Source organism: Pelodiscus sinensis, chromosome 8 (genome assembly GCF_049634645.1).
Source record: "Pelodiscus sinensis isolate JC-2024 chromosome 8, ASM4963464v1, whole genome shotgun sequence".
In the NCBI taxonomy this organism is placed as follows: domain Eukaryota; kingdom Metazoa; phylum Chordata; order Testudines; family Trionychidae; genus Pelodiscus; species Pelodiscus sinensis.
In genome coordinates this window covers 60,311,837-60,331,067 of record NC_134718.1, presented here as the reverse complement: position 1 = coordinate 60,331,067, position 19,231 = coordinate 60,311,837, and the positions used below count along the sequence as shown (strand labels likewise).

At 40.5% G+C, this 19,231-nt stretch overlaps 1 long non-coding RNA gene across 1 annotated transcript in view; it reads left to right on the top strand.

Annotated features, from left to right (window-relative positions):
• Positions 1 to 14,643, top strand: part of LOC112545835 (uncharacterized) — a 156,358-nt gene extending 141,715 nt beyond the window's left edge. The window contains exon 4 of the long non-coding RNA XR_012905691.1: positions 13,275 to 14,643. This is a non-coding gene — a long non-coding RNA (uncharacterized LOC112545835). The remainder of the gene's footprint in view (positions 1 to 13,274) is intronic.
• Positions 14,644 to 19,231: the final 4,588 nt, after the last annotated feature.

Sequence of the window (19,231 nt, the reverse complement as noted above, 5' to 3'; positions counted from 1 at the left end):
CCAAAAGAAATCTGAAGAGGTTCAACAAGGACAAGTGTAGAGTCCTGCACTTGAAACAGAAGAATCTCATGCATTGTTACAGTCTGGGGACTGAATGACTAAGTAGCAGTTCTGCAGAAAATGACCTGGGGATTACAGTGGATGAGAAGCTGGATATGAGTCAACAGTGTGCCCTTGTAGCCAAGAAGGCTAATGGCATATTGGGGTGCATTAGGAGGAACATTGCCAGCAGATCCAGAGAACTGATTATTCCCCTTTATTCGGCTCTGGTGAGGCCACATCTAGAATATTGTGTTCAGTTCTGGGCTCCCCACTATATAAAGGATGTGGATGCATTGGAGAGGGTCCAGCGGAGGATGACCAAAATGATTAGGGGGCTGGAGTGCATGGCCTATGAGGAGAGACTGAAGGATTTGGGTTTGTTTAGTCTGAAGAAGAGAAGAGTGAGGGGGGATTTGATAGCAGCCTTCAACTTCCTGAAGGGAGATTCCAAAGAGGCTGGAGAGAGGCTGTTCACAGTAGTGATGGATGGCAGAACAAGGAACAATGGTCTCAAGTTACAGTGGGAGAGGTCTAGATTGGATATTATGAAAAACTATTTCACTAGGAGGGTGGTAAAGCACTGGAATGGGTTACCTAGATGTTTTTAAGTCTTGGCTTGACAAAGCACTGGCTGGGTTGATTTAACTGGGATTGGTCCTGGTTTGGGCAGGGGGCTAGACTTGATGACCTCCTGAGGACTCTTTCAGCTCTATGATTCTATGGTACAATGGCCAGTGGTTTTGAACAAGAGAAGGACCTTGACTTGGATTCTATAAGTGGTAATGAATTAATGCAGAGTACTGGGTACATGCGCTTATAGTAACCTGAGTTGTTAAGTAAATGGGCTGTTTCTCCAGGTGTTATGGCTTACTCCCTTGGTATAGTAAGCTGAAAAATCAAGCCTGATGTCATCAAGCCTCACCATGGCCCGGTCTGTGCCTGATAGGACAGAATAAATCTTTCTGGCCAGTTGCCGATGGAAATGGTTGATTTTTGCCACCATTGCTATTTGGTGATCCATTGCACACTACAGTTCCAGAACACCCTGCAGCTACCTGACTGACAACATTATAAAGGCTGATGTCCTTAACATTAGGAAATGTGACAGAGCCAAGTTCTTCACAATGCTTTCTTCTTCCTACCAGTTTTACCTCTCTCCTGCCTGCCTTCAGCTTTAGGCAGATGCTCGTCATCTTGGTGTTGATATCAGCAAGGTGCTGAGAAAGTTGGGGGGTTATGTTTGATTAAAAGGAGATGTACAACAAGGGGTAATTTACATTGTCTCACCAACTCTTCCAATGGTCTCATTGTCTAAGTAGGGGAAGAGCCCTGAGCCTAAGGGAGACTGGAGGTAAGGATTTAAGGGGTGGAGGAACAGTTGTCCATAATGACCATTTGGGTTCAGTCTGAGAGCAATGACCTGAGCCATTTCTGGGCATTTGCATTCCTCCCTGAAGCTTCTTGCAGACACAAGAGGAGCATCTGTAGAGCAGTGCTACAGACAGGGCCAGAAGAATGAAGTGGAAGGGGACATACACCAGAGCAAGAGGTGAATTTTCAGTGCCAGGTTCTGGCCCGAAACTGGAACGAGACAGATCTATGATACTAACAGCTAAAGAAGGCAGAATTTCAGGTTTCCAACTTATAAAGGGATAGTTGGACAAAGTTTTTGGCTTGAGGCATTTTTTGACACTGGTTGGATTATTATTGCCTATTTTATGGTGGATAATCAATTCTGCTCATTAAAGCAGATTCTGACAGTCTTTGTTAGTAGGGTACCCAGAAGTTCTGTACAGGTAGTCCCTGGGTTATGTACAAGATAGGGACTATAGGTTTGTTCTTAAGTTGAATTTGTATGTAAGTCGGAACTGGCTCCAGATTCAGCAGCTGCTGCTGAAACGGACCAGGGACTGACTACAGGAAGCTGGAGGCAGAATTGCTCTGCCCCCAGCTTCCTGGAATCAGCCACTGATCAGTTTCAACAGCGGCTGAATCTCGAGCCTGGGACAGAACAGCTGGGCTGCCAGGTAGGTCCCTGCAGGACCAACCCAGCAGCACCCCAGTTGCTCTACCCCAGGGTCCACAACAAAAGCCTGGTCTGCTGGGGGGAGGGGCGCACTAGCTGCGCCCCCCCAGCAGACCAGGGACACGGGGAGCAAAGCTGCAGTGGCGGTGGGGTGCCGCGCCTCTGAGGCTTTGCTCTGGCAAAGCCGGGGAGGCGCGGGACCTCGCCGCCGCTGCGGCTTTGCTCCGGGTGTCCCTGGTCTGCTGGAGACGGTCCCCAGCAGACCAGGGGCACCCGGAGCAGCTTTTCTCGCCCTGGAGGTCGAGGTGGCGGGACCGCTGCGCTCTGGGCGGTCCCGCTGCCTGCGAGATCCGGGGCGAGAAAGCCCCGTTCGTAAGTGCGGATCCGATATAAGTCGGATCCGCGTAACTCGGGGACTGCCTGTACTTCCCTTACCATGTAAGAGCAGGACTCAGAGTAGCAAAAAAGGGCCCTGATGGGCCTCATTACTTCCACCGCTCATCTTGTACAAATGAATTGAATTCTTGGAAGAAGGACATTAGCAAAACGCTAATTCGAACTAGCTTTTTAGTCTGGATGCGTTAGTTCGAATTAGCTTAGTTAATTCATTCGAATTAGCGCTGTAGTGTAGACATACGCTAGAGTAGTTGTATCTGCAAGACCTGTGGTTCTGCTTTTGGAAGATGTTACTTGCCAGTTTGCTGAGTGAAAATATTGGAAAATAAGGTAAAATAGATATTGGTCATAATCTGAAATTTTTATCTAAACTGCCTTGAATTTTGGTGGGTTGGATAGAGAGTGATCTGGATTAAAACAGGTTTTGCAAAACCAAACCCTAGCTCAGACTTTGTGAAAGCAATGTAAAAACCACTCTAGTTTGCTGAAAAATTATCTGTTCTTTCCACAACTTTGTACTTTGGTGGCTCAGATAAATAGAAACTGAATCCAAGCATTCTGGTTTTACAAAAGCTCCTCGGCTTGTTTAAAAAAAATAAGATTAAAGAAATCCTGTAGGTTGTTGGAGATGATTTTATCTTGTTACACTGCAAACCCCATTCTCTTATTTTAAATCTTCTGTTTTACTAAAGATAACTAATGTGGTGCAGAGAACCAGCACGTTTTATGACATTCTTAAACTTAAAACAAGCTACAATGATGGGGTTTTTTGGCAGTCGTGGGGGAGATACCTTTGTCCTGATGTTCTCTACAGAAAAAGTTTTTCTATTACACTGATGGATGTATTCAGATCATTATGAGAATGGATATACTTTCCACACAAACTAATGTGAATCTCTGTGCACTGAGGAAACTGGACTCAGTGGATTTTATTGTGATCTCACTTACACTGGTTTTACACTGGGGCTATGTCTACACTACAGGGTTTTTGCGCAAAAACAGCTGTTTTTGTGCAAAAACCCGCGGTGTGTCCACCATTTTTGCTCAAGAAAATTTACAGTAAAACAGCAAAACAGAGGGCTTTTTGTGGAGTAGATATACCTCTTTCTACAAGGAATAACTCCTTTTTGTGCAAGAGTTCTTGTGCAAGAGTCTTGCACAAAAAGGTGTATGTGGACGCTCAACAGAGGTTTCTTGAGCAAAAAGAGCCAATCAGAAAAAGCACAGGTTCTCTTGAGCAAGTGTGTCCATACAGTGTGGATGCTCTCTTGTGCAAAAGCACATCACTTTTGCGATGTGCTTTTGAGGGGTGGATGTGCTTTTGTGCAAGAAGTTTTTGTGGAAGAGCTCTTCTGCAAAAAGCTTCTTGCGCAAAAACCCTGCAGTGTAGACAAAGCCTGGGTGTAACTCCAATGATGTCAGTGGAATTATTACATGTGATTTTACACTAGTGTAATTTAGATCAGAATCAGGCCCAAGGAATTTGGGATTGAAAATATACTGACAGAAAGACTGTTTCATATAATTTATTTTTAGTAGGAAACATCAGGTCAAATTTCACCCTGGTATAAGATGACACAGCTCTACTGACTTTGCTGAAGTTATACCAACTTATACCAGGGCTGAATGTGGATTGTTATATCCAGTAGTTAGGACATTTAGGTTGCCTATAACAACAACTATTTTTTTAAAAGCATTATTATTAAAGCCACCGCTGCTGCTATTTTGTAGGGAACTAATTGTCTCCACTAATTTTCTAACTGGTGAGAAGCTAGTAGAGTTACTCTAGGTAGATTTGTAAATGCGATGAAAATTTGGCACAATGTGTCTGCCCAAGACAGAAAATGTTGAGTAATACAAGAATGCAAAGAAAAGTAATTTAAATTGTAAAAGTTCCAAATTATTTGTTTACATGATGGTAGCTTCCTTTGCCTTTATTCTTGCAATATTAGAGGCAAAGAGGGACAGTCTGGATGTATCTACATAGCAAAGTCATTTTGGAATAACAACTGTTATGCCGAAATAACTATGCAAGCGTCTATATAGCAATTCTGTTATTTCAAAATAATTTTGAAATAATGGACAGCTTATTCCAACTTCTGTACACCTCATCCTACAAAGGATAACGCCTACTCCAAAATATTTATTTCGGAATAGGGGCTGTGTAGATGCTTCACTTCTACTATTTCAAAAGAGCCCCTCACCAGGACCATTCTAAGTTATTCCTCCTGGGGCTCTAAATTGAGATAGCATGTCTACATTAAGGGAGCTTGCCTTGGATTAATTTTGAGGCTTCCCTGCAGTATAGATGTGCTATTTCAAAATAAGATATTTCAGAATTACTATTCCGGAATAGCTTATTCCTAAATAACTGTGTGGTATAGATGTAGCTTCTGAGCCCTAGTGTAATTGCATCATTGATGTCAACTGAGTTTCTCCAGGCACAAATGTAATCCATTCTGCCACATGTAGTATTCAAATACCAAACTGCGGAATAAAATTTACCACCATGGGATCTACAACAGGACACTTGATTTTGATGTTGCCTATGAGCCTGTGTTAGGTGCAGACTTCTATGGGTTTAGTTTAGCCAATTCGTTCCATAAAACAGCAATTTTAACTTGAGCCACTTTGGATTGTGAAAAATTGTTTAAGAATAAAACCCTACATAAAATCCTTGAAAAGCATGTGCAAAGCCCGTTTGTGGTAAAATACAATTGTTTTGATTGGCCAAACATATTTCCTGTGTAAATCTGCCACATCCTGGTATATAGCGCACTTGAATATCAAGTTTTCATGTGAATCAGATTCCCAGGGCATCTCAGTAGAATAATAAAGTCATACATGACCATGTAAATGATATCCCTGAAAAAGCCCCTTAGTCCTCCTTTCAAAGTTATTTTCCAAAATCAGATTTATACATGCCGTTTCAGAAGCCACTCGGATAAAACAAGAGAGCACCACTACACACAGCTCTAATTAGTGAAAAACAAACAACCAAAAAACACCCAACAAAGCCCTTACCCCCTTTTTTCTTCTTCTTCCAACAATAGCTTCATGTGTTGTAGAGAAAAATGGACATCTAAATGGGACCAATGTTATTTATTCTGAGAGGACACATTCCCCCATTCTCCCCTCAGCACACACACTTTCATAGAGATAATTTAAACCTAGTATTTTGGTCATTTACAATTATAACTTGTACTCTTGTTTTTTTTCATGACTTCTCCATAGAATGTAGAAGATACAAAAGCAGTAGAACACATTAGCAATAGATAGCAGAGTCTAAATAAACATAATAAGCTTTCTTATATGTCTCCAGACCAAACCTTATCTAAAAATACCCTAATGAAGCTGAACCATCCAATTATTTGTTTCTTGCAGGAACCCCTTATTAATGATAGTTCAGTGAGGGAAAAAACATTAATTATTGGACACAGTGGGATCTTTTACATTCTGTCTAGTCTGGACAGCACCAATTAATACAACAATTATTATCAACTACCATGGCAGGTTCACTGAGCACAGCTCCTATCTGCTGATTGGGTAGGGAATGTGGGACAGCTTACCCACTATGTGCAGATTACTCACACATAGAGTATTTTGTTTTTTCGTTTTTTTTTATTGCATTGCAATGTAAGGACTCAACCCAGCCAGTACTTACAATGCAACTACTCCTATGGTTGGTACAGTTATCATGTGCCTCAGCACTACCAGGATGGGTCCAAACAGCAATAGGGAAGCATTATAAGAGAGCTGCCGATTTCTACTTCATGTTCTCTTATTGTCAGAATTTTTGTCATTTAATGGAATCACTTTCTTGATGACATCAGCTTGACAATGGAGGCTTTCTAAGTTGTGCTCTCTGTTGCCACTGTAAAACAATAGTTTACAAAGACAAAAGCAGATGTTGAAATGATTTATTATTAGCATTGCCACCACAATCTCAAAGGTGGGAGTTGCCTTCTTGGCACAATTCAGCCTGAGGCAGAAAGCAAGTTTGAGAACTCCAGTTTGAAAAGTTAAAATAAGTTAAAGTAATACGTAATTGAATAGAGAGGTTTACGATGGAAAGTGTTAGAGACTTTTAATACCAGGTGTTACTACTGCGCTGCCTATAATAACAATTCACCTTTTATCCACTGAACATAAAAGGACAGAATGAAGGAAAATCAAGTTGCACAGCCATCTTGGGGAGATCTCATCTAGGATACAACACTATTTCTCTCCTGTAGTTATGATGCTATCAGAATCACAGAGATATTTACATAAATTATTCTCTCAGTTATCTACCTTTCATACTCTGCATTTATTTCAGATATGCCTAATCTGCAAAATTTAGATCAAAATCCAGATCCAGATTTTGAATTCTACACGGTCCATGGCTGCTTTGAGCTGAGATTTTGGTCCGGGATCATCCTTAGCTATGTTAATTACAAGACTTTTACATGCACATGCCCACAGCTTTTATTTGCTTCTGTGCATACTATCTATTCATGCACATCGACACAGAAAAATAGCATATGAATATGTAAATAATGACTGCCCACACTGTGATGCATATTTAAAAGGGGGCAGAGTTAAGATTGTGAGGAAACTTAATTGTAGCATTTCTTGAGTTTTGAGCATTTCACTTTGCAACCTTAACACCCTTTTAGTGTAGTTTTGTGTGAGTTACATGTACAGTTATAAAAATATGCATGAACTATATATATACGCCAGACCTTTGACACCATAGACCTGAATCTCTATTGTGCTTTATTAGCTGTGCTCATTTACACCAGTGCAAAATGACTGTAAAGTGCTAGCAGAACAGAATGGTAGAAAACTCAAGGAGCTGACTGAGGGATATCTGGGCCACTGACAATTAACTTTGAAAAGTCATGGAAAATGGGAAAAGGGAAATAAGGACAGCCTGGAGAATTACCAGCCAGCTAGCTTAACTTCTGTAACTGGAAATATAATAGAGCAAATAGTTAAGTAATCAATTTGAAAACATCTAGAAAATAATAAGGTGATAAGTAACAGCATGGATTTATCAAGAACAAATTGTGTCCAATCAACCTGACAGCTTTCTTTGACATAGTAACAAACCTTGTGTATGGGGGAAGTAGTTAATGTGATACTTCTTGATGTTAGTAAAGCTTTTGACATTGTCTCACATAACCTTGTCATAAACAAACTAAGGAAATACAACCTAGATGGAGCTACTATAAGGTGGGTGCAAAACTGGTCGGAAAATTTGTTCCCAGAGAGTATATGGTTCACAGTCATGGTGGAAGGGCATAACAAGTACCCTGCTGGAATCAGTTCTGTATCTGGTTCTGTTCTATATCTTCATCAATGATTTAGATAATGGCACAGGCTATATCTACACTACAGAGTTTTTCCAGGATACTGGAAGTATCCCGGAAAAACTCTGCTGAATCCAGGGAATGCGTCTGCTTTTTAAGAACAATTTCTGAAAAAGTAGGTGCATTCTTTCAGAAGCCTTGTATTCCTTGTTTTATGAGGAGTAAGGGCTCTTCCAAAAGAGGAGTTTTCCCCCACATTTGGCCCCGTGTAGATGGGCCAAATGTTGGAAAAGCCTCTTCCGAAAAAAAGCGGAAAAAGGTATGGAAATTACAATTAGCAATTTGCGTATCTTTTTCCAGAAAAAGATCTCAGTGTAGACATAGCCATAGAGAGTACACTCATAACGATTGTGGATGACACCAAGCTGAGATGGGTTACAAGTGCTTTGGAAGATAGGGTCATAATTCAAAATGATCTGGACAAACTGGAGAAATGGTCTCAAGTAAATAGGATGAAATTCAATAAAGACAAACGCAAAGAACTCCACTTGGGAAAGCACAATCAGTTGCATACACACAAAATGGGCAATGACTGCCAAAGAAGGAGTACTGTCAGTTATGGTCTGGATATCACTTAGTCCTGCCATGAGTGCAGGTGACTAGACCAGATGACTTTTCGAGGTCCTCTCCAGTCCTATGATTCTATCACTAACCCCACTTTGTGCTGATGTAAATTACTTCACTGAGTGCAGGATTATGCAGAATCCTGCCCCATAATGTTTAAATTAAATTAGTGGTTCATCACCTATAAGTAATATGAATATATTATGATTATATATAATATTATGTATAATTTTGCCAGAATGATACTGGCACCCTAATCAATACACTCTTCTATAAAAAGCAAATGATATGCATAGTACTAATGTACTGACAAAATGTAATCAATGATGCAATAAAGATAAAGTCAAACACAAACACAGTCACTATAATTTTATGTAAAATTTGTACCTGATAATTTTGGTCATATTCCTTTGTCAGCAAATAGGCCAATAATTGAGGATCACACTCCTATTTAAACACCGAATCCATTTTGTTATATATAGTCAAAGCTCAGATACCTTCTCTGTCTCTTCCCCTCCTCATCCACATGGTAACAATATGATATTGTCTGAATACTTTTTCCCTGTCTGATATTTTGTGTGTGAGATTTATTTGTGTGTCTCTTTCTCTTTCCTTCATAACACCCACGCTTCCTAAAAGTCAAGGGCTGTGTCTAGACTGGCAAGTTTTTCCGCAAAATCATCTGATTTTGCAGAAAAACTTGCCAGCTGTCTACACTGTCCGTTTGAATTTTCGCAAGAACACTGACGATCTCATGTAAGATCGTCAGCGTTCTTGTGTAAATACTATGCTGCTCCCATTCGGGCAAAAGCCCTCTTGCGCAAATCATTTGTGCAAGAGGGCCAGTATAAACAGCACAGAGCTGTCTTCTGCAAAAAAGCCCCGATTGTGAAAATGGTGATTGGGGCTTTTTTGAGGAAAACTACGTCTAGATTGGCCATGGATGCTTTTCCGCAAAAAGTGCTTTTGCAGAAAAGCGTCCTGCCAATCTAGACACGATTTTTCCAAAAATGCTTTTAATGGAAAACTTTTCAGTTAAAAGCATTTTCGGAAAATCATGCCAGTATAGACGTAGCCAAGAAGTGTTAAAATACTCTCTTGATTACAGGATAAGCCATTTTCCAAATAAAGTTTAATTCCTTAAAGCTTCACATTCGGGAGAGACTTCTAGAAACTACATCTCAGCACCAGGGAGTGGGCATTTCCAACTTTGAAATATCATTCCTAGATAATAAAAACACTATGGCTGTGTCTACACTGGCATCCCTTCCGGAAAAGGGATGCTAATGTAGCACTTTGGAATAGGCAAATCCGCGGGGGATTTAAATATCCCCCGCGGTATTTGCATTAACATGGCTGCCGCTTTTTTCCGGTTTGGATATAAGCCGGAGAAAAGCGCCAGTCTAGACGTGATTCTCTGGAAAATAAAGCCTTTTCCGGAGGATCTCTTATTCCTACTTGAAAGGGCTTATTTTCCAGAGAATCACGTCTAGACTGGTGCTTTTCTCCAGCTTATCTCCAAGCCGGAAAAAAGCGGCAGCCATGTTAATGCAAATACTGCGGGGGATATTTAAATCCCCCGCGGATTTGCTTATTCCAAAGTGCTACATTAGCATCCCTTTTCCGGAAGGGATGCCAGTGTAGACACAGCCTATGTCTAAAGAGGCATTTCCTTTGGAAATGTAATGAGAAAAGGCTTTGTCCAGACAAATATTTTTGTCTGATTGTAAGCATTCTTCTAAAATTGATGGTCATTATTAAAAATGCTGACCAATGTTACATACTAGCAAAGCTATCAGGTGTCATTATAGGACAGCATAGTAAAGGTATTCTGATTTTCTCCATACAATGTAAACCAAAGCTTGCTCAGAAGATGAAGTGTGCATGTTAACACTGTTAAATTATAAAAATGATGTAATACTTTTGTCTGCAGTAAATTATGCAAAGTGAGCTGTTTTCAGGTGAGTCCCAGTCTGGTTTCAACCCATTTCATCATCTCAAAGACACTGGAGAAAAGTTTTGATTGCACCAGATACTATCAGTTTATTAGAGAATCTTCACTAGAAGTCAAACTACAGGCCTGTAACTGGGAGGATCGCTTTTTTCCCTCTTCCTTAAATAGAGGCAAAATGTTAGCAGTTCTCTAACTAATAATAAATAATTTAAAATCCTTGCTACCATATTTGCAATTTCATGTGCCAGTTGTTTCAGTATTCTGCGATGGAAAATATCCGGTCACCCTGATCTGAGCACATTAAATTCTTTCCATTTTCCTTTCACCTCACATGCAGTAATCTACATTTCTAGACACTCCTTCCTAACAGCTTTATTGCCTTCATGCCTATGTTCCATATTATCATCCTCACTGAAAACTGAAGCAAAGTAGTAATTTAGTTTTGGGGCTATACCTAGATTATCTTTCCCATCCATGTTGCATAGCAGCCCAACCTCATTCTTCCAATTTTTCTTTTTAAATAGATAACGTTTATTATGTATTTTAGTTTCCTTGGAAAGAACTAATTGACTTTTAGTAATTCTCACACTATACCTACATTTTCCAACCTCCACAAAGTATGTTTCTTTGCTAATCAATCCCTTTTTCTGTTCCCTATAGCATCTCTGCTTACTCCTAATAACCTTTTTGAGGTAGCTATTCATTCAGTTGGGCCTGGAGTCTTTTTCTTCAAGCCACATGTTTAATAGTATTATTATCATGGAATAATATAACCCTATTTCCATGTCTCAGTGAATGCGCTCACAGTGCCTTTAACCCCTTATGCAAATGCAATGAAAATCATGTGTGTTCACATAAATTCCCATGGGTCATTGGTAGAAAACAGAGAGACAGAAAAGGGTTGGTATTGTTGGGCCAGATAAGTATCCATATGTTTTAAGGAAAAAAAAGACAGCAAGCAAATGGTAGCACTTTATAGACTAACAAAACATGTAGATGGTATCATGAGCTTTCATGGGCACAGCCACTCCAGTCATCTGAAGAAGTGGGCTGTGCCCACGAAACCATCTACATGTTTTGTTAGTCTATAAAGTGCTACCAGACCATTTGCTTGCTGTTTTTTTTCTGTAACAGACTAACTCGGCTACCCCCTGAAGCCTATTTTTTAAGGCTCTTGCTGTGATATAAAAGCAGCCCTCTCTTTCTCTCTCTCTCTCTGTTTCCCAGTGATTTCTGCTTCAGATCTCTGGTTCCAATCCATACATTATTTCCAGCACTTTATAGATAAGTTCTATTGATTTTAATAGGGATTTAAACAATAATGTCCTACAGATAATAATTAGGGTTATGTCTATACTACAGCGTTATTTTGAAATATCTTATTTTGAAATAATTATTTTGAAATAGCTTATTTCGAAATAATGCGTCTAGACACAAAATAGCATGCCCACACTGATAGGACACTGAATCACATTTAAGGCTGGTCGGAACCGGTTCTGTCAGGGCATCAGGTCAGGAGTTACCTTGTGTGGCTACTGCCTGAGGCTATCTGAGACCTGTGCTTGAAGGGACCCCGCCAGACAGCCGGTTCTAAGGTTTCCCTGCTTGCTTGCCTACCTGTCTGAGGGACAGAAAAACATTTTTTTCTCTGTGTGCTCTGGTTGCCCTCACTCAGGACACCACAGCACTCTGCAATATGGAGCCGGAGCTGCCCCTGGACACTCTGGTTCTTCTCCTGGACATGTTGCTGCAAGTCTGGCAGCACGTTTTGCAGGCAGTAACAGTCCCCCTGGTCTGCCCCACTGGGGCTTGTGCCTCATTCCTCCCTCACATTCTTTCACTTACCCCTTCCTCACCACCCTTCCTGCTGTACAATAAAAGATACGTGTTCATTACAACAAAGCCTCTTTATTGAACAAAACTGAGGTGCAGGGGGAATGAAACTGAGGTGAGACTGGGGAAAGAAGGTGGGAGAGGGGAGGAGGGAGGGTGGAAGAGGGGAGGAGGAAACCTGGGAGGAGGGAGCTGGAAGGGGGAAGCAAGGGGAAGAAGGTGGAGGGGAAGCTCAGGGTTCAGGGGTGAGGGTCTCGCTGGACCAACTTGATTTTCATGTGAACCTGCTCCTGGGATCGCATGTGGCCTTTGGTGGCCAGGCTGGCAGCTATCCTGCCATAGACGGCCGCGTTCCTCCATCTAGTGCAGAGATCATGGCCATTGGGGGCATCCCTCTCCCAAGCTGAATAAAGTCCACCCTGATCTCCGCCCTGGACCAGGAAGGTGCCCGCCTTCTCCAGACCCTGGCAGGATCCTGGGAGCTGGCAGGCTGCTCCTGGGGAGTGGTGGAGGGCTGGCTGCCAGTAGCTTACTGGCTCATGTTTTGGGGCCACTGGGTCAGGCTCTGGGCTGGCAGGCTTGCAGCTGGCACAGGCACTGTGGCCAGAGTTTACCCCTTTAAGAGCTACAGGGAGGCGGGGAGGGAGAGGAGTGTTCTTGGTTGAGGCTGGAGTGGCCACCAGGGCACCCTGGGAAGGCTGGAGACCCTCTATTTCAAAATAAGTGTCTACACAGCACTTATTTCAAAATAGCTGTTTTGAATTTGGTGTTATTCCTCGTGGAATGATGTTTACTAAATTCAAAATAAGCGCTCCGCTATTTCAAATTAATTTTGAAATTGCAGTACAGCTGTGTAGACGCTAGTAAAGTTATTTCAAAATAACAGCTGTTATTTTGAAATAACTTTGCTGTGTAGACAAACCCTAGCAAATAGGAAATTACTGTAAACTTGAGTAAAAATTCAAAACTTTTCTTTCAACAGAAACTGACTTTTCAACTAAATGGAAATTGTCACAAAACAAAATTAAATTTTCAGTAAAAATGTTCAGTCTTTTGTCAAAACTCCAATTTTGTTGGTTTTTCTAAAATATTTATTTTCTTCTAGCCTGCCACCACCCAGGTAACACTACCAAGCTCCTGGCTGACAAGCTGAATTAGCAACTTTCCTGTAGAAGAAAGTCATGTTGAAATCAATTCATAAAGAACATTCTGAGGCAGGACTTTGGCTTATGGAAATGGTCTCACCCAGTTTTCAACTAACAGCTTTTAAGACAAAAGAGTTCTTATGTCCTCCAAAGAGAATTATTTCATTAAAACTGAAATGTACTAAACAAGGCTATCAAATATACTGTTAATTTATTGGGTGACAAAATATGACTGAAAATTTCTTGAATTTTAATTGTCTTATTTTAGTAACAAGCTACAATATAAACAAAAGTGCTGATTAATTCATTTTCTTTTAAGAAGTCTCATGCCAGACCTAAAAGCCTGTTGTTCTGTCTAGTTAAACACTCATGCATTAAAATGCTAATAATTAAACTGTTACGACTGACTAATGAACTCTGCCAACTATAAATGATGGTCTTGTTAGATTCACTGCACAGCAAGGCTTCCTTTGTACTGAAAAAGTTAAAGGTTAAAGAGCTCTTGAAAACAGCGAGCAGCATCTAGAAGTAATTACATTTTTTCCTGGAAACTAGTAGTTGCTACAATAATGTTTCAATTCGCACTCAGAAAAAAATGTACTATGAGCTCTATTCATCAGAGGCAATCTGTAGCTTTCTACACCATGGCAGGTTGCTGGTCTCTGGCTTCTGCATCTAGCTTACTCAGACTAAAATCTAACAGGCTGCAGAACTCTTTTATTGGTCCATCCCATGGAAAATGAAAAGGTAGAGATTTCAGGCTTGATTCACAGCCCTTGTTGAATATCACTCACTTCAAATCATTGACTACAATGGGAATACTTATGTGTAACTGTAGGTTTATTTGCAGTATATTATACAGCCACCAGATGTCTCTATGCATAGAGTTTACAATAGCGTGGCCCTTGCTAAACAAAGGAGACAAAGCTGGAGCTCAAGCTCTGTGGAAGCTGTTTACATCAGTAGTTGTACGCATATTCTGAAATAAACATTAGCTATTTAAGATGATCTGAGATTCCATATATCATTACCATGTCAGAAATTACTACACAATGTTACCAAAAGTTGCAGAATCATGTCTTTTCTGTGAGCCTCATGACATGCTTATCAGATGTTCCATATCCTAATCAAATGGAATCAATAGTCATTTTCCATTTACTTACATTATTTTAGCTCACATCTGGGTTAACATTAATGAAGATGTTGGTAAGATGGGCCAAAGTTTCTAGTGGAAATGTAGCTAGTAGCCAACATAGCTGATTAAAAAAACATTGAAGGTATACAGAAATGGAAGTGTTTAATAAAAGTGTTTAATAAAATAAAAGAATATCTCCCTATTCATGCATGGTTTTTATATTATGCCCATCAGTATAGTATCAAGATACAATTATTCATTTGCCTAAGATATCACTAAATAGACCGATTTCAAACCAAGATTCAACCATTTGAAAAGTCATATTAATTAAGACTCAGTTATGGTTATGTTTGGTGAAGATTATTCTAACTATAACTTACTTTAGTGTGATCTGAATAATGCTGGCTAAGAATAGCCCAGACTAATGAAGAGTTGGGCTTAAGGGCACTTCCCCAGAAAGAATGTCTTCATTAACTCCCTGTCTTGCAGGGAAAGCTTGTTTGCTAAGAGTTCTTTATGGTATATAGCTTATTTTCTCCTGCCTCCTCATTATCCAGCACCAGCTGACAGGGGTTTGGAGTATGGCTTTGCCTCCTTTACACAGCTTTCCAGGCAGCTTTTCTTTTATGCACCACTGGGGAACGGTAGAATGGATTATTTTTTTCCTGAGTGCAAGAACTGTAGTTCTGTCTAGCCTTTATAGGTCTTTCAAAAAGAACGGGAAAGCTCCATGCACCCTCCCTCATCACTATGCAGCCATATAAGGGTCACACAGTATCTGGTCCTGTATGATTTGCTTGCTCAACAAAAAACATGTGTGTGAGAAAGAAAGCAGAAGGGAAAGATTAAGAAGAATCATTTCCACCCTTTTCTTTGCCTGCAATTTTCTACCCAATCAGTTCATCTGTTGAAATGATGTGCAGTATGTGAAGCTCAGCTGCAAAGGCTTGTTGAAGAACATCAAGGACGAGGCTCTTATACCATTACTCACATGGAGTCGTACCTTTCTCCATGAGTGGGTCCACAGAGTTCAATGAGCCCAAAGGGAATAAGGTTTCAACATTTGCTTTAGTCTTGGCAATATTCCAGACAACAGTATGTTCAGGACCAAATGGTGAATTTGGAGTCATTAATGCAACAATCAGATACATGCATAACACAATAGGGCAAAGTTTTAAAGATCTGGGAGATAAGTCATGATAAACTCTGGCTGGTTGGTTGGCATCATCTCTGTATTTCAGACACAAAAATCTGGAGTGCATCCTCTGGAGTAAAACTGGCTTCTCTGCCATGGAGTTGTGGCCAAATCTGTCACTTTTTGATAACCCTCCTAAAATTCACTCATTTTATTATAGAAGTCACAGTCATGAATAACACGCGTACAAACATATCTATCTTACATATTGGTTACAGGTGCCAGAAAAATATTATTCTAAAAGGATAGCACAAAAACTATTAACATGTTAGGAAGAAGGTCCTTGCTTTTATTGCCATTTGCTGCTTTCTGTGTTACCCTTCCCATTCAGAATTACATGATATAAGAATTCAACAACAAATTCAACTCTTTTTACATTATTCTTATTGAAGATAGCAAGGAAAATCTGTGTAAAAATAGCTGGGAAAGCACAATGAACTGTATTGATATTGGGCCAAACTGATCCCGGAAGAAATGATTAGGGGTTTGGAACATGTCCCCTATGAGGAGATATTAAAGAGACTGGGACTTTTCAGCTTGGAAAAAAGGGGTATGCCTACACTACCCCGCTAGTTCGAACTAGCGGGGTAATGTATGCATACCGCACTTGCTAATGAAGCCCGGGATTTGAATTTCCCGGGCTTCATTAGCATAAGCGGGGAGCCGCCATTTTTAAATCCCCGCTGCTTCGAACCCCGTGCAGCGCGGCTACACGGGGCTCGAACTAGGTAGTTCGGACTAGGTTCCTATTCCGAACTACCGTTACTCCTCGTGAAACGAGGTGTACCGGTAGTTCGGAATAGGCACCCTAGTCCGAACTACCTAGTTCGAGCCCCATGTAGCCGCGCTGCACGGGGTTCGAAGCAGCAGGGATTTAAAAATGGCGGCTCCCCGCTTATGCTAATGAAGCCCGGGAAATTCAAATCCCGGGCTTCATTAGCAAGTGCGGTATGCATACATTACCCTCCTAGTTCGAACTAGGAGGGTAGTGTAGACATACCCGAGGAGACTAAGGGGGGATATGATAGAGGTCTATAAAATCATGAGCGGTGTGGAGAAAGTGAATAAGGAAAAGTTATTTACTTGTTCCCATAATATAAGAACTAAGGGTCACCAAATGAAACGAATGGGCAGCAGGTTTTAAACAAATAAAAGGAAGTTCTTCTTCACACAGCGCATAGTCAATCTGTGGAACTCCTTGCCTGAGGAGGTTGTGAAGGCTAGGACTATAACAGGGCTTAAAAGAGAACTAGATAAATTCATGGTGGTGAAGCCCATAAATGGCTATTAGCCAGTATGGGTAAGGAATGGTGTCCCTAGCCTCTGTTTGTCAGATGGTGGAGATGGATGGCAGGAGAGAGATTGCTTGATCATTATCTGTTTGATTCACTCCCTCTGGGACACCTGGCATTGGCCACTGTTGGCAGACAGGATACTGGGCTGGATGGACCTTTGGTCTGACCCAGTATGTTCTTATGTCATTATGTTTGACTAAGGATGAATTTGGGCCATTGTTTAGGACACACTTTATTGTGATGTAGTATTAATGCAGTTAACTAAATCACATGGGTAACATTTTGACTGCAAATCCCCAACCAAGAGTTTTGGAAACAACATCTGAAATCCCAAAATTCCTTCTGGTGGCCAGAGCACCAGAAAGTCTCTTGAGGAGCAGAGAAATCATTCCAGCTAAATTGCTTTCTGCTCTACACACCCTCACCTGGGATTATTTCTGTGGAGTCATGGGCATACCAAAAACATTGGCTAGGCTTCAGGAAAGGCACAGTGCTGCAAGCCAATTTCATGAGCAGTGCCATGAGTCACATTATATTACATAATATATCAGGAGGCACACTGCAGCATGCAGAAGAATTTGCCTCAGGTGCCTGCAATGGCAGTGAAATGAAATCTTATTCCCAATGTACAGTTACTTTAAAAACAAGAAAGTATATACATATATCAATTTAAATCATCAATGCAGGACAACATACCAGTGTCAATGTTTACTTATGGCATTGTAGAAAATAATAAAGACATAATGATAATGAGGAAGAGCCTATTTTGAATGATACATGCAATTACAATAAAATTATTTGTTATATCGTAAAAATATAAGAACATAAAAGTGGCCATACTGAGTCAGACCAAAGCTCCATGTAGCTCAGTATCCTGTCTTCTGACAATGGCCAGTGCCAGGTGCCCCAGAGGGAGTGAACAGAACAGAGAATCATCAAGTGATCCATCCTCAGTCACTCATTCCCAGCTTCTGACAAACAGAGGGTAGGGACACCATACCTACCCATTCTGGCTAATAGTCATTGATGGACCTATCCTCCATGAATTTATGTAGGGTTTTTTTGAACCCTGTTAAAGTCCTGGTCTTCACAACATCTTCTGGCAAGGAGTTCCACAGGTTGACTGTGCACTGCATGAAAAAATACTTCCTTTTTTTGTTTTAAATCTGCTACCTATTAATATCAAACTGTGCATCCATTAAAGCTTTCCCAACTATGTGTATATTGCACAGCATCACAGCAATGAAAATAGCTCCCTTTTTTCCAGACACATGGGAGAAGTATTTATGAGGAGGAATAGCAGCTACCTCAGTTATGCACAACTGCTGTTATTGCAGGTTCAAAGAAGGACACTCCAATTTGTTACAAATAACTTTCAACAGTCTGGCATTCTTTCCTGACCCAACAGAAGCAAGTTAGAGGCCAAAGCCTAAAAGACAAAGAAATACATTGATCCTCAGATTTAAAAAAATGAATACAAATGTTAGCAATGAAATGTGCATATTAGAGATGAGCCTGAACTCAGTCAGCCACCAGGAGTTCTGGTGATGGTCTGAGTCAAATCTGAACCTCATGAATTTGGCTCCATCTCCATGCAATACAGTAAGTAAGTAAATGGACAACAGTTTTCTAATCACAGGATTTTCACAAGACATCTTGTTGGATGGGGTTTTGTTTAACCTGAACCTCTCCATGTACTTGTTATAAGGAGTAGGGAAACCAGTTCAGATGAATAAAAAGTCACTCAAAGTGAACATATGTTGACATTTTAAAAATCTGGGTAACTTTCCCCTCATTATTTTCATTTTTGCATGTTTCTGAAATTCCCAGGCTGAGATCAGAAACAGAATTGGCAAAATACCATAAAAAATGGCTTTTCTCATGATATTTCTCACTGAAAAACAAAATCTCCCACGGCAGAATCTCATGAGACTTCCAGAACAATTTTGTAAAGTCAAATGACTTGAATAATTTGGACAAGATTCAGACAAACATATAATCTTCAGGGTGCTCACCTAAACAAAACCTTTTGAGTTATGTCCGTCAACAGTTGATGCTGCCCTAACCTATGCTGCTCGCAAACAGAGATAACTAACAGCATATTGAGTGCCAGAGTGCAGATGCAATGATACAGAAAATTCTGGAATCACCTCATTTTAAATTCACGAGGATGCTTGTTTTCAAAATTTGACTTGAATAATATTGAGTTTGTTTCTGTGTGAAAAAAAAAGAATCTGTAAGAAAAAAAAATCCCAATGAAAAGTGAGGTTTTCAAATATTTGAAGCTGCATT